We start from the raw sequence: 16,781 nt of genomic DNA, 5'->3' as shown, positions 1-16,781 counted from the left end.
TGTTTATTTTCTCAAAGAACCAGCTCATGGTTTCATTGATCTTTTGGATTGTGTTTTGGGATTCCAGCTCATTAATTTCTGCTCTGTTTTATTATTTCCTTCCTTCTGCCTAGTTTGGACTCCTTTTTTCAAACATTTTCCAACATCTTAGGCTGTTAGGTTGTTATTGATGTTTAGAATAAGTTATTGATCCTCTCTTCTTTCATAATAAACTTTCCCCCTTAACACTGCTTTAACTGTGTCCACAAGTTCTGGTAGCTCTTGTCCTCATTCTCATTTGTTTCTAGGAATATTTCTATTTCCTCTTTGATTTCCTCTCTAAATACTGGTTGTTCAGTATAGAGCTGTTTAATTTCCAGATGTTTTATTTGATTTTCCATTTCTTTGTGTGATTCATTTATATTTTCATGGTGTCTGAAAGGAGAGTTGAGATCATTTCTATCCTCTTATTTTATGGAGGTATGTTTAGTGGCCCAGCATGTGGTCTATCTTGGAGAATGTCCCATGTCCACTAGAGAAAAATGTATAGTCAGCCTTTGGGGGATGAAAAGTTCTGTATATATCTACTAGCCCCTCTCTTCCATTTCTTCCCTCAAATAAAGTATCTCTATGTTGAACTTTAGTCTGGTTGCTCTATCAAGAGATGACAGAGTGGTGTTAAAGTCTCCAACTACTTTTGTGTTGCTATCAATATCTTTTTAAGTCTTTTAGAAGTTGTTTCAAGTATTTTTCTGATCTCTCATTGATTGCATATACATTTAGGAGTGAGAGTTCTTCCTGGTGTATTGATCTCTTGATCATTAAGAAATGACCCTCACCCTCTCTCATAAACTTCTTCAGCCTGAAGTCTATGCGGTCTGATACTAATATGGGCCACCATGGTTTTTTAAAGGTGGTTGTTTGCTTGGACACTAGTTTTCCAATAGTTGACTTTGAGTCTGTGTTTGCTGTGCTGTTCAGATGTGTTTCTTGTAGGCAGAAAAATGCTTGGTTTAATTTTCTAATTAAAAAAGAGCCCATTCTGTGGCTCTCTATTGGTACATTTAATTCATTGAAATTGAGAGACATTATTGTGATGGGGATTTGTTTATTTAGGATTTTGGTGTACTTGTGGGACTTGTCTTATATTTTTTTAAATTATTATTAGTGAAACACCATAAGGTACAGTTGTAGACTTACAAACTTTCATGCTTGGGTTTCAGTTATACAATAATCGAGTACCCATCCCTTTACCAGTGCCCATTCTTCACCACCAATGATCCCAGTTGCCCTGCCACTCCTCCACCCCATCCCCCACCCCACCCGACCTCTGGGGCAGGGCATTCCCTTTTGCTCGGACTTGTCTTATCTTAAAGTAGCCCATTTAGTTCTTATAACATTGGTTTTGTTTCTAAGAAGTGCCTGTGTTGTTCTTTGTCTGTAAAGTTGTGTGTTGTTCCTTCAAATCTGAATAAGCGTCTGGCTGAGTAATGTATTCTTGGAAGGCATTCATTTCATTGAGTTTTCTCACTATATCCCACCACTGGGCCTGGAGGGTTTCATCTGATAAGTCTGCTGAGACTCTTAGGGGTGCTCCATTATAAGCTATTTCCTTCTATGATGTCGCTTTCAGTATTCTATCTCTGAGTATGGTTTTTCGTCACTCTGATTAGGATGTGTCTTTGAGTATTTTTATTTGTAATTCTTTTAGCTGGTTCCCTCTGGATCTGAGAGCATGCATGCTTCAGATCTGGGAACATCTCAGCAATGATGGCTTTGACGGTTGCTTCTTCAGCACGGTTTTCTTCCTGTCCCTCTGGTACTCCAATAATTCTTATGTTATTCCTCTTGGCATCATCCTGTTTTTCTCTTGTCATCTGTTGGTTTATTTTGAGGGTCTTTTCCATCTTCTGTTGTAGTCTGGAAATTCTCTGAACATCATCATTGAAGCTCACTGATCCTGACCTCAGCAGCTCTTACTCTGCTGGTGAGACCTTCCAGTGTTTTTCATTTCTCCTACCATGTTTTTCAGCTCTGTCACCTCTGCTTGTATTTTTGTTTGCATTTTCCTCAATTCTGCTCTCATATCCTCCTGTATTTTATTGGTTATGTGTTCCATTGTTTCTTTGAGCTCCTAATGAATCCTTAACAATTCCATTCTAAGTTCCATGTCAGAGGGGTTATATAGCTCGTTATTACTGATTGGATCATCTGGGCTAGCTTCTTCTCTCACGAAGTCTAGTGGATTTCTGAGTTTCTTTACCATTGTGACCATTGCCATTTAGAGTTGTGACCTGTGTGTTTTTTTGTGGTTAGGAGCTTAAGATTTATTTAAGATATAAAGTGGTAAAGAATGTCCACTTCATGTCCATCCATGCACCTGCCCTGAAGTCCTAAAGCCACAGTTCCCGCTCTCTCACTTCTCTCTCACTCTGCTCTTTAGGGCGGTCCAGATTGGGGATGTACGTGGAAGCACAAAGAGTGCCCACCAATGTCCATCTGTGTGCCTTCCCTGAAGTCCTAAAGACCCAGTTTCCCTCTCTCACTTCTCCCACGTCCTGCTCTTCGGGGCAGTCCAGATTGGGGATGTACCCTTTTCCCAGTGTTTTTGATACATGTTATTCTCACTGGCCTAAGATGATATAGCTCATTCTCTCCTTGATTTGAATTTCTCTAATAATAAGTGATGATGAGCATTTTTTTCATGTGTCTGTTGGCCATTCGTCCAAAATCCAAAAAAAATCTAAAAAATAAAAAATGTAAATATAGTCTCTAGGAGCTGGAGCGATAGCAGAGTGGGAAGGGTGTTTGCCTTGCACACGTCCAGTCTGGGTTCCATTTCTGGGTCATCCCACATGGTCCCCAGAGCACCGTAGGGGGGGATTCCTGGGTAAAAAGCCAGGAGCGGCCCCTCAGCGTTGTAGGTCGTCTGCGGTCCCTGAAGGCGGTCATGTCCTTCGGCCAATGACATGGAGCGGAAAACCCAGGGAAGCGGGGCACGACAATAGGGACCCAGGCGAGGGTCCCAGCACGACTCAGGAGAAACCCCGGTGGTCCATGGAAACTACACTCGCGAGACCGCACAAGGGGCGAAGCACTTGCCTGCACGAGGCCCACTCGGGCTCCAGGTCTGACATCCCCTGTCCCCCGCAGCACCCAGCCAGGGCCACTCACTCCAGACAGAGCCAGGAACAGGCCCAGGACACACAGAAAAAGCAAAAGCCCCATCAATCGGGGGCTGGGGACAGAGCAGCGAGCTGGAGCTGCCGCACACCTGCACTCCTGGGGGACCACTCCTGAGGGCTTTGGGGACCCTATGGGATGCCAGGGATCCAACCAAGGTTGTCCTGCGAGCTGTACCATCCCTCCAAAACTGGAGACTATAAAACTTTGAATTGTACTTGTTATTATCTGTACTTCTGCATTGTTTGCTTCTTGGTAGAGAGGGAGATAAACCAGCACCTGTATATTTTTTAAATAAAAGTTTCACACTTTGAAACTTAAAACTAGGCTGCTAGAGAAAACTAGACAGGTCAGTATTTTTTTAAAAATAAGCCAAATCTGGTAAGATAGTTATTTGATGGTTATTAAAGCATTGATATTTTAAACAAGTGTTAACTTTTTAAACCTTTTTCTTTTCACTAGAAGAAAGCTCTGGGGGAAATCATAATTAGCCTGAAATTTTTATCTTGAAATGCCATTTGTTCTTATTCTGTAGACGAGAAAACAGACCTAAAGAAATGGGTTTTTTCACATAGCTTGTTAGGAAGACAGTTGAGATTACAATCCATTTAAAAGAATTATCTTCAGTATAGAGCTTTTTCTGAGGATTTATGAATTGGAAAACTCCTCGAATCATAACCCTTTTTTTTTTTAGAGTATCTCACCTACACAGCAAAGCCTGGCAAGCTCCCGTGATGTATTCGATATGCCAAACACAGTAGCAACAAGTTTCACAAAAGAGACATTACTGGGCCGGCTCGAGCAACTTGATGAACAGTGCTACAGTGCTGTTGGCCATTGTGGGTGTTCATAAGTAAGAGAAGTGTCTGTTCATTTTCTCTCCCCTTTTTGATGGTATTTTTAGATGTTTTGTTGATCTCTCTGAGTACTTCTTGGATCTGAACATTTTATCTGGTGTTTTCAGTGCAAATATTTTCTCCCAGTCAGCTGTCATCTAGTTTTAGCCCATTCTTTTGCCATACGGAAACTTTAGTTTGATGTAGTCCCATTTGTTTATAGTTTTCATTCTGTACCAATTGTCAATGGCATTGTATCATTGAAGACTCCTTTGAGGGCTAGGTCTTGGAGCATTCTGCCTACATTTTCCTCAATATTTCAAGGTCTTTGATTTAGCTTGAGTTGACTTTTGTGTAAGGTGTGAGATATGGATCCAGCTTTAATTTCTTGCATGTGATTACCTAATTCTCTGAACATCATTTGTTGAAAAGGCTCTCTCTATTACATTTCATTCTCTCAACTCCTTTGTCAAAAATTAGCTGACAAGATACATGGTGGTGATCCTTGGATATTGTATTCTGACCCATTGGTCATCTCTAGAGTCTTTATTTGTTCCAGTACAACACTGTTTTCATCACTATGTCTTTATATTATAGCTTCAAGTTAGGTAGTAAGATGCCTCCCAGTTTCTTGTATTTCATTATGGTTTTGGCAAGGCGGGTTCTTTTATGATTCCACACAAGCCTGTTCTACGTCCTTGAAAAATTTTGTCTGATTTGGATAGAGATTGCATTGAATTTATATAGCAGTTTAGATAAGATGATAATTTTGACAATATTGATTCTTCCAATCCACAAACATGAAAAGGTTTTCCAATTCCTAAGATATTCTTTAATTTCTTTCTGCAGTGTTTTGAAGTTTTTATGGTATAAGTCTCTCACCTCTATTGTTAAGTTGATTCCTAGATACTTGATGTTTTTGAACACTATTTTTAATGGGATAGGCTCTGATCTCTTTCTCCTCTGATTCATTATTGGTAGATAGGAATGTAAACAATTTTTATGCATTGACTTTGTAGTTGGTCATTTTGCTTTATTGGTGTATTGTTTCCAGGAGCTTTTGTGTGGACTCTTCAGGGTCTTCAATGAATATCATCATGTCACTTGCAAAGAGATCATTTGACTTCCTCTCTTCCAATTTGTATCCATTTGATTTCCTTTTCTTTCCTGATTGGTGTTACTAGGACTTCGAATACAATGTTGAGTCAGTGAGCATATTTTTCCTCAGTCTGATCTCAGTGGGAATGCTTTCCATTTTTTACCATTAATAATAATAGTGGCTATAGTATTTTCTACATATAGCTGTTGCTATCTGGAGGAAGGTTCCTTCCACCCCTATTTTAATGAGGGTTATATCATGAATGAATGCTGGGTTTTGTGAAAAGCTTTCTCTGCATTAAGTGAAACAACCATATGATTTTTATCTTTTGTCTTACTTTTTTTTCTAACAACAATCAATTATTGTGTTAATTGATTTGCATATATGAATTATCCTTGCATTCGTGGAATGAATCCTACTTGATCATGGTGTATAATTTTTTATGTGCTGTTAGATTCACTTTGCTATGATTTTGTTGAGGTTAAACCTGTCCCATATCCAATAGCAGCTGTCCCATTGAGAGGAGACTGGAGAGTGCACAGAAGAAGCAGAGAAATATCCGCCAAGAGCTAATATGTCACCACATGTCATCCAAGAGTCCCCAAAGAGGGCAGATGCCAATCAGTCCAGTTTTACACCACTCATGGCATAACCAAGGAGGTTTGATTGAACTGAGCCTAGAGGGTCCAATTAAGAAAAATATAAATAAAACAAAAAAAATTATATTCAAAAGTCCTCAGGCTAGAAGATTTTTGAACTAATGTACTAGGATCATACTTCCTCACGTGGACACAAGAAATAGCTTATGTAGGGGGGAAAGCCTACTTTTAGAAGGACAGGTTTTGCAGATGGTGTGTGTCAGGATGGACTTGCCTTGTGCATAAAGATACTCTGAGAAACATTTCACTGTATCTCCCTTAAACCTAAACAAAAGATTTACTGAGTTGTTAGTTGGGACTTTTGGGGTAAGGACAGCTAAAGAAAACTTCCTACATTGAAACAAACAGTTCCGGCCCACAAGAGTTAGCAGGTTGTCTTCCGTGGTACTTGCTATTGTTTTCCTTTTAAATCCAGCTCTCAATTCCTTCGGGGCCACTTTCAGTGGGGGCTACTGGAAATGAGAAGTTACGGCTCTGCACAGGGAAGTCCCCAACACAAGAAGCGAACGCCATGAGATAAGACACCATATTTAATCCTTTTCAGAAAATAGTTGGTATCAAATAATAAACACACAAGGCCAGACAGTAGACAAAACAAGGAGACCATTCACGCGCAAGAGGGTGGTACTGTGTGGTGGCCACAAGGATGCCTGTGTGCCCAGGAGGAGCCTCTGCCTCAGGGAAGTTCCCCAAAAATCTGAGCAGGAGACTGGACATCTGGGCCCAGGGCTCCAGCTCAGTCCCTGAGTGTCTGCAATTTCCAAGGGTTTCATCGCTCATGCACCTGGGGGTCTTGTCTTCACACCTTTCCCCAGGGATTCGGTCTTAGGGGCATCCTCCATCGTCAGAGCCCACTTGCCCATAGAGAGAGACTGAGGGACAGGTGAGGCTGATAGCTTCTCTCTCTCTCGTCCTCCCACCGAGCTTCCATTGACTTTACTCCCCGACTCCTGTGTGGCTCTTTCTCCATGTGTCTGCACCACGAAGGAAAGGTTTGTTCAGGACTTGGCTTTCCTGTCACTCTACCGAGGGCCCAGGTACACAACGCAAAAGCTGAGTGACATGTCTTTCCGATCTCGGTTGTGCGGTGACACTAGATGATCTGGTCCTAAAAATTCAACGGTGGTCCAATCCCCAACTTTTGAGGCGCAAAATCAGCATTCACACTGAGCCAAATATGTCATGAGAATCTTAAAAGATACAAAGAATCTCCTTCCCTCTCAGGGACCCCCACAGCTGTTATGGAAGAATCTTCCAGAAGTAGAAGATGTGTTTGTTTGAGATAAATCTGCTCAAAACAATCTTCTCTGACAATGAACAATCTTAGAAGAGTGATTCTCTAGATTGGAAACAACTATTTTTACACCATCAGGATAAAAATAAATCTAGCTGCTATGTTAATTGGAAACAATTTATTGTAAATCTGGGCTGGAGCGATAGCACAGCGGGTAGGGCGTTCGCCTTACACGCGGCCAACATGGCCGACCCGAGTTCGATTCCTCCGCCCCTCTCGGAGAGCCCGGCAAGCTACCAAGAGTATTCGATATGCCAGACACAGTAACAACAAAGTCTCCAATGGAGACGTTACTGGGCCCGCTCGAGCAAATCGACGATCAACGGGAGGGCCTTTACCTTTATTAATAACATCACTGTGCATTTAATTTTATGGATGCTTAGCAGTCAAACGTCTCAGCATTGTACTTAGCATTGCAAATGTCCACACCTTCATTCAGAGAGGCTGGATGTTGGGCAGGTAAGGAAACCAAAGGCCAGACCCTCAGCTGCTCACTTTTCTGCCAAACTTTTAACAACTCGAAATAGAAGCTCACATCTAGGGCAGAGAGCAATGGTTGTGCCACTTCAATTTCACCGTCTAGATAGGACAGAGGAGAGAGGGATATTAGAAACAGATCAAATAATAAACACACATTTATATTCACAAAATAAGATTTTCCGATTAAAACTGTTTGAATATGATTATTCAAATCAGAACCAGTCAATGTGCAGGTTCTATCTATACCTCTGATATTCATTTGTCACATCCATTTCATAGGGGGAAACTAACTCAGAGAAGTTAATTTATGGTCACAAGGCTCATTTCAGGAAAGGCAAGGCTTTGAGCTTAGATCTGCACTCTAGGGCCCATGTTTATTTCCACACTGAAGACTCCCTCTTTTTTCACTGTTGTTTGGGTCATACTCAGTGATGCCCAGGGGGTTATCAGGGCACGGTGCTGGGGCTTTCTCCTGGAGGTGCACATGCTGGATGCCGCTGGGCCAGCTCCTGGCCTGGGAAGGGAGGATCTGAGAGGGGTTGGAGACAAGGCCAGCAGAGCAGCCCTTCTGGCCTTTGTGTGCATGAGTGTGTGCATGTGTCTGCATGAGCATTCATATGTATGCATGTGTGTGCATGCTTGCATGAGTGTACATTGTGTGCACATGTATGTGAATGTGTGTCTTCCAAGGGTTTGAGACCAGGAACTCTGTGTGTCCCCGAATCCCTGGATACCTGTGGCCCCTCTACACACATGCTCAATGCTTTGATTTCTCTGAATTAAAGAGGAGCGGTTTCATGATAAAAATGATAGATTTTCCGGCATTCTGTGTATCAAGAGGGACAGCAGCTGGCCAAGTCAATCAGCTCTTCTCCCTTGAGCAGAAAAGCTTGGAAGTGCCTTTTCCTTGTACCCATGGCAGGGTCAGAGTAAATATCACAAGAGGATGAATCGGATATATAATTTAGTTCTTATTCTTCCACTTCTACTAGATTGTTCTCTGGCAGTCAGTAGCAGTTGAATTAATTGTAAAGAATAAAGAAGTCCATTTTTTTTGTGAATGCATCTGATGTAAGCGATGTGAAAGCCCATTTAAATGAGAGCATAATTCCATTCAGGGTTTTGATAGAAGATGTGGAAAGCCTCATCCAACAGCAGACTTTTAATGACACACTCAGCCCCCAGGCCTCCTCCTCCTCCTACGAACAGTCATGACCATCCTGTTATTCGTCGATTGCCTCAAAAAGGCCCCAGTAACGTCTCCTTCATCCTAGCCCTGAGATTTTTTTTAAAAGTGCCATATTCAAGGCTCTTTCAGGGTTAGGAGAATGAGACCCATCATTGTTACTGGTATTTGTCATATTGGGTACGCCACAGGAAGTTTGCCAGATTCTGCCATGTGGGCAGGTTACATCAGTAGCCTGCCAGTTTGTCCAAAGTAGGAATGAGATAATAAGATGTCGTGCGGTTGCGAATGCGGCCGCGCACTTCCCAGAGCTGGGTTTTATAGTCTCTGAGTCTTGGCCGTTGATGGGATTACACGGCGCCAGGGGGCCAGTTGGTGGGTGTGACCCCCGCCTACTGGAATTTGGAGGATCTGGGTGGAGGATGCTCAGCCCCAATCCGAGCAGGCTTGGAGATCTCAGCCCCGGGACCCTCATGCCTTTGTTCCTCTGCCGGTACCTTCATGCGTGTGGAGAGTGGTCTCAGCATAGTGGTGGCTGGTTCTGGAGATCTTTGGCTGCCGGAGCCCTGGTCAGGGCGGGGAGAGAAACTCAACCCGCTCCCCTCCAAGAGGCCCCGGCGAGGACAGCCAGGCTCAGGGGCAGGAGACTCTGCGCTGTTCTCTTCCGGGAGCTGGGTTTTATAGTCTCTGAGTCTTGGTACTATGAACAGTACCACTCACTAAATGAAATCCATGCTTGGATGGAAATGATAACTGAGCTGTATTCTGATATGGTTTTAAAAATCCATATTCAATTTTCATTTGAGAAGAACCCACTTTATGTGTTAAAGGTTTCTAGTAAAGAACAAAGCCAAAAATGCCATATGGATCGACTGTGGAATGCACGCCAGAGAATGGATCTCTCCTGCTTTCTGCTTATGGTTCATAGGCTATGTGACCCAGTTCTATGAAAAAGAAAGAATATATAACAGTATTTTGAGGCAAGTGAATTTTTATGTTATGCCAGTAGTTAATGTGGATGGTTATGACTTCACTTGGAAAAAGGATCAGATGTGGAGAAAGAACCGTTATTTTCATGAAAACAACATTTGTACTGGCACAGACCTGAACAGAAATTTTGCTTCTAAACACTGGTGTGAGGAAGGTGCATCATGCTCAGAAATATATTGTGGACCTTTCCCTGAATCAGAACCAGAAGTGAAGGCAGTAGCTGATTTCTTGAGAAAAAAATGTAAACCACATTAAAGCTTACATCTCTATGCATTCATACTCCCAGAAAATACTATTCCCATATTCCTATAGTAGAAGCAAGAGCAAAGACCATGAAGAATTGGTTAAATTATAATCACTTAGTCAAGATCTAAGGGTTAAAAATATAGCTCCAGGAGGTTCCGGTGACTGGGTCTACAACTTGGGCATTAAATATTCCTTTACAATTGAACTACGAGATTAAGGCAGATACGGATTTTTGCTAGAGCATTACATCAAACTCACTTGTTCAGAGGCTCTAGCTACCATGTCTAAAATAGCTTGGCACGTTATCAAAAATATTTGATATTCATTTTTCCACTTCCCTCCTGTGTTTTAATTGATTCTAGTAAGAACAAATTATTGCATCACTTTCTGTTTTTAGTTTTATCAGCAATTTTGATAAAAATGTTTACTTCTTGGTTTTGTAAAAAAAAAAAACCCAAAACAACAAAATAAACACTGCCTTGAAATTACAAAAAAAATAAATAAATAAATGATAGATTTTCCCAGAATGTTCCAGGTGCATTAAGACCCTTATCGGTACATGCTCCCCAGGTTACCCTTGGAAGTGACCTGGGCACCCTGAGTCCGGGCCCTCCGAGCCCACTGAGCCCCTTCCTTCTGCTCCTTTCCTTACTGGCAGGTGCCCAGTCCCCCACCCTCTCCTCCTCGCCCTGTTCTTTCTTTCAACACATGTTTCCCCTTAAGGACAATTCTCCCTTCTTCCCCTTATTTCCCTAACTTTACTCCACATCTTCATTCATCTCTGTTCTCCTGGCATCTCCCCTGCCAAGTGCCCACTTCCAGGCTTTCCCAGAGACACTGCAGGATCACACCCAGCCTCTGTGCAAGTTCCCGAGAGTGATCCAGCAGCCTTAATGCTCCAGAGACGAATGGGTGGGGCTGCTTTCAGCTCTGGGGCTTGGGTTGGGAGAGGGGAGATTTGTTCCACAGGGGCTGACTTCAAAGGACAGAACCAGATCTCTGAGAACCTTGACAGGTCTCTGGGGCTGAACCTGCTGAGGACCCATCACCTCCAGGACAGCCCTGGAGCCACTGTCAGAGACACTTGCAACTCAAAGGAACCTCAGGGATATCTCCTTACTATTATTATACTTGGGGATGGGTAGGATTTAAGCCATACCTCACACTGTTCAGGCACTATTACTTACTCTGTGCTCAGGAGTGACTCCTGGAGCTCTTCTGGGCCCACATGTGGTGCCAGGAATAGAATCATGTAAGCCACATACAAGGACAAGCACAATAATCTTGTTGTATCCCTCAACTCTCTGATTATTTTTTAATTTTAAAAATATTGTTTGTACAGAATCCATAAGGTACATTGAAGACAAGATTGGCAAAACCTTCCACCACATTGAAGCTTATAGGTGTCTTCAAAGATGACACCCCACTGACCAAGCAAGTGTAAAAAGACATAAACAAATGGACTATTTTAAACTACGAAGCTTCTGCACCTCAAAAGAAACAGTGACCAAAATACAAAGACAGTCTACAGAATGGGAAAGGATATTCATCCGATGTCCATCCCCATCCGATAAGGGGTTGATATCAAGGATATACAAGGCACTGGTTGAACTCTACAAGAAGAAAACATCCAACCCCATCAGAAAATGGGGGGGGGGGGAGAGAAAATGAATAGAAACTTTCTCAAAGAAGATATCTGAATAGCCAAAAGGCACATGAGAAAACGCTCTACATCAATAATCATCAGGGAAATGCAGATCAAAACAACAATGAGATATCATCTCACACCACAGAGACTGGCCCACATCCGAAAGGACAAAAACAACCAGTGTTGGCGCAGATGTGGGGAGAATGGGACTCTCCTTCATCGCTGGTGGGAATATCTACTGGTTCAGCCCTTTTGGAGAACAATATGGACGATTCTCAAAAAACTAGAAATTGAGCTCCCATTTGACCTAGCAATACCACTCCTGAGAATATATCCCAGAGAGGCAAAAAAATTATTGTAGAAATGACATATGCCCTTGTATATTCATTGCAGCACTGTTTACAATGGCCAAAATCTGGAAAAAACCTGAGTGCCCAAGAACAGATGACTGGTTAAAGAAACTTTGGTACATCTACACAATGGAATGCTATGCAGCTGTTAGAAAAGATAAAGTCATAAAATTTGCATATAAGAGGATCAACATGGAAAGTATCATGCTAAGTGAAATGAGTCAGAAAAAGAGGAATAGGTTTAGAAAGATTACACTCATCTGTGGAATATAAAGTAACAGAATGTGAGACTAACACCCAAAAGTAGTCAAGATAAGGACCAGAAGGTCTGCTCCACAGCTTGGAAACTGGCCTCACATGCTGGGGGAAAAAGCAGCTCAGATAGAGAAAGGAACACCAAGTAAAGGATGTTGGGGGGACTCGTTCGGGTTGAAAGATGCATGCTGAAAGTAGACTATAGACCAAACATGATGGCCACTCAATACCTCTATTGCAAACCACAAAACCCAAAATGATAGAGAACAAAAGGGAATTCCCTGCTGAAGAAGCGCTGTGGGGTGTGGTGGGGGTGGAGGGTGGTGGAAGGGATATTGGGAAGATTGGTGGAGGAGAATGGGCACTGGTGGAGGGATGGGTAAATGATCATTGTATTGCATTGAAATGCAAACAAGAAACTTAGTGAGGTATGAAACTGAGTGCAGCTTCCTAGCTGTCATTTTCTTGTTTTTGTTTGAGAGTTACCCCAGGCTGTGCTCGGGGCTTGCTCCTGGTTCATTCACAGGGATGACTCCTGGTGGTGTTAAGGGAACCATAAATGGTGCCAGGAACTGAACCTGAATTGGCTGTATGCAAGGCAAATAATCTACCCACTAAAACTATGTTAAATCAGCTATTTATTGTTGTTGAAAAACATATTAAAATTTACATTGTCAAAAAAATGGTGTATGTGGCAGGGGGAATAAGGGCCAGAGGATAGTACAGTGGGTAGATTGCTTGCTGCACTCAGTTTCTCAGGACAGAAACTTGTCCAACAAGAACCCTTGAAGGCCCTGCCACCAATTCAGTAATTCACAGCATGAATACTGCACTCATAAATGCTTCCTTTCCCCAGGTCAATATGAAGCATTTCTTCACTTCATCATACCTCACTGAGAGGACACACCCACATTCTAACTATGGACATCCAGCCATACAACAGCTTACAGAAGTCATCTCAATGGTACAAAAGGCACAGTGAGAAAACAGCATAGAACCCCACCACACTTAGTGACCAAAGATGGCAGCCCTAAAAACTCAAGAAGTTATAACCAGTTAAAAGACCTATGTGGGGGAGAATTCTGCAGGCCCTATACCAAGCAAATATCACCAGGAAACCCCAGATGGAGCAGATGCAGTCTCCCCACCTTCTCCAGATGGAATCCCAGAGACCATGAGCTTCTACAGACATGGCTCTGGTATATGGCTATCAGGACTATTCCTCCTAAGTGCCCAGCCGCTTACGTGGCTGCGTGATCTTTCCTGATATGCAAAGTGAGCAATGGAAAATAAATGATCTAGTATCTGCCCCTGAAAGACAGGCTTGAATGGTGGTGGGAATATCCGAGCAAAATATAATGCCCAAAACTAGAGAGAGAGTATCTGAGCAACTGTCTGCCGCCGAACAGGCAGGGTAAGGACTGGGGTGGAAGTGGGAGGGAGTTGATGGGAACATTGGTAGTGGAAAGTTTGCACTGCTGGAGGGATGGGTGATCGATCATTGTATAGCTGAATATCAAACTGAAAGCTTTGTAATTGTATCTCATGGTAGCTCCAAAAAAAAAACCATAAAGACTAAAAAAAAAAGATACAGATGATGTTTTGGGGGCAGGCTTGGGTGGACTTGGGAAAATTCAAAATAATGGTGGTGGAAAGGTGTAATGGGGGTAGGATTTGTGTTGGAATATTGAGTGTAATAAATTATTGTGGATAACTTTAAAAAAGGACCTATCTGATAAATACTTTAGAGAGGAAATGTTGATGTTTAAGGAACTCAAAGGAGCTATTATGGGGTGGACAACCAATAAAACACAAGAGGATATGAGAGCAGAAATGAGAAAACTACAAGCAGAAAAGACAGAACTAAAAAAAATAGTAAGTGATACCAAAACTCACTGGAAGGCTTTATCAGCAGAGTAACAATAGCTGGAAACAAAAATAAGTGAATTCCAAGATGAAATTCAGAAAAGTTCAAAAGAACAGCAGAAGATAGAATAGATATTCAAATTAAATAAACAGTAAATAAGAGAACAGTGGGGTGAATTGAGAAGAACAACATAAGAATCATTGGTGTCCTGGAGGGACAGGAAGGAGCAACTGACAAAACTATGATTGCTGAGAAGTTCCCAGAGCTGGAGAAGGCAAGTCCCCAGATCCAAGAGGCCCAAAAAGTGCCAGCTTTACGAACTCCAAATAAAAACAACCCAAGACACATCCTAATCACAGCAACCAAAATATAAAGAGAATACTGAAAGTCACAAATAAAAGAAAGAAATTACATACAAAAAAGTGTTAATAAGAATTTCAGCAGATTTATCATGAGACCCTGCAGAATCAAAGGATATATAAACTTTTAATATATTTCAAATGATGAGATATAGTTCTTTTTAAAACTCAGCAAATGAACACCTCACAAAGAATACTTGACTCAGAATCTCATTCAGACTTGAGGAACAATACTCAACTTCATAGATAAACAACAGCTCAGGAACTTCATAGTCTCGAAATCTTCTCTGAAAGAAGAACTAGAAGGGCTACACTAAGACAGGATAAATCTCATAAACACACCAAACTTCTACAGAAAGATGGCAAAAAACTCCATGACTCTCTCAATGTTAATTCCTAAATACACTAATTGAGAGACACAGAGTGGCAGGATGAATTAAAAAAAAATAATCTAACATCCTGGTACTTATAAGAAACACATCTGAATGGTAAGGGAAGACACAGACTCAAAGTCAAAGGTTGGAAGATAACATTTTAAGCAAACAACCCCCAGATAAAAACTTGCTGTGGCCATACTGGCATCAGACAACACTGACATCAGGATTAAAAAGTTCTAAGAGACAGAGAGCGCCATTTTTAATGATCAAGGGATATGTCCAGCAGGAAGAATTCACACTCCTAAAAATATATGCACCTAATATATGACCAGCAAAATACACAAAAGAATTTCTAATAGACTTGAATGAAGGCTTTGATAAAAAAACCAGTAATACTTGAAGATTTTAACACCACTCTATCATCACTTGAAAAATCACCTGGATTAAAACTCAGTGGTGAAATACTGGACTTGAAGGAAGAAATGGATATCTACTAGGCCACAAAACATACCTCTATTATGTCAAGAACATAGAAATCTTATCAACTGTCTTCTCAGAACATAATAATCTGAAAATAGAAGTTAACCATAAACAATAATGGAGAAAAAACACAAACACCTAGAAAGTAGTGAGCTGTGTTTAGTAGTTCACTCTCAATGGAATGAACATCTCTGAATACAGCAGTTATGTGTACTTAGGTCAAGAACTGGACATGACAAATGACCTGGCACCTGAACTGCACAGGAGGTAAACAGTAGCGTGGAACGCCTTCAAGAGCGTTGAAACTAAACTACTAAACAACCAGTGGCTCAGAGAGGAAGTCAATTGAGGCAAATGAGAATGAGGACACAAACTACCAGGATTCATGGAACACAGCAAAAGTGGTCTTAAAAGGAAAGTTCATAGCTATGCATCACTTGATCACTATCACTTGATATCCCATTACTCATCGATTTTCTTGAGCTGGCACCAGTAACATCTCCATTTGTCCCTGTCACGTGCTAATGTAGCCCAATTGCATCTGCTTGCTAGAGGAACACGAAGAACCTCAAACCATTTATTCAGGGTCATGACGAAGAAGTCTGACCATCTTGTAGGTGGGCAGCCATGCATTCTTTTGATGTCACATGGAATCCAGTCGGTAACAGCTCTAGTCCAACGGTCATCTTCAAATTGCATTACTTGTCCAACCCATCTGATTTTTGATACCTTGGCAAATGAGACAAAGTCCCTGATTCTCAATCATCGATGGAGGTCGGAACTCCGAATTCCTTCTCTCACTTGAGTGAAGTATGATACTCCAAGCAAATCTCTTTCGATTCCTCTTTGCGTGACCCGAATAGGGTTCTTATCCTGTTTTCGTAGGGCCCAGGTCTCTGAGGCATATGTTAGTGCAGGGAGAATGGTGGAGTCAAAAATATGTGTCCAGAGCCGGAGGTTCTTCATCCACTTAGCTATTTCTTCAACGCTCTTGAAGGCACTCCAGGCTGCTCTCTTCCTCCTGTGCAGCTCAGGTGCCAAGTCATTTGTCATGTTGAGTTCTCAACCTAGGTACACATAACTTCTGCATTCAAAGATGTTCATTCCCTTGAGAGTAAATGTAACGTCAGGAACTTGTCCATTTTACATAAACATTGTTTTCATGAAATTCAGCTGCAGTCTGACCTTTCCATACTCACGGTCGAAGTCGGCTAGCATTTGTGCCGCTTGTCTAATGTTTGGTGTTATTAGAACAATGTCATCAGCAAAGCAGAGATGGTGTAATTGCCAACCATCATCTATCTTCATTCAATTCCTTCCCATTCCAGTCGTTGCATGACATTCTAGAGGGTGGCATTGAAGAGTTTCAGTGAAATGGTATTGCCCTGCCAAATCCCTCTCTTTACGTCAATGATCACTTTCTTGTAGAATAGTGAGATCCTGGTGGTGAATCCGTAATACAGATCACGGAGGATCCTGATGTACTGAGTTTG

The 16,781-nt window shown here is 41.8% G+C and overlaps 1 pseudogene; it reads left to right on the top strand.

Annotated features, from left to right (window-relative positions):
• LOC130034994 (carboxypeptidase B2-like) overlaps positions 1 to 10,271 on the top strand; it is a 61,055-nt pseudogene extending 50,784 nt beyond the window's left edge.
• The last annotated feature ends 6,510 nt before the right edge of the window (positions 10,272 to 16,781 follow it).

The sequence above is a fragment of the Sorex fumeus genome, unplaced genomic scaffold (assembly GCF_029834395.1).
Source record: "Sorex fumeus unplaced genomic scaffold, SorFum_2.1 ptg000063l, whole genome shotgun sequence".
In the NCBI taxonomy this organism is placed as follows: domain Eukaryota; kingdom Metazoa; phylum Chordata; class Mammalia; order Eulipotyphla; family Soricidae; genus Sorex; species Sorex fumeus.
Note: the sequence above shows the minus strand (reverse complement) of the source record. Positions and strands in the feature narration are given on the sequence as shown.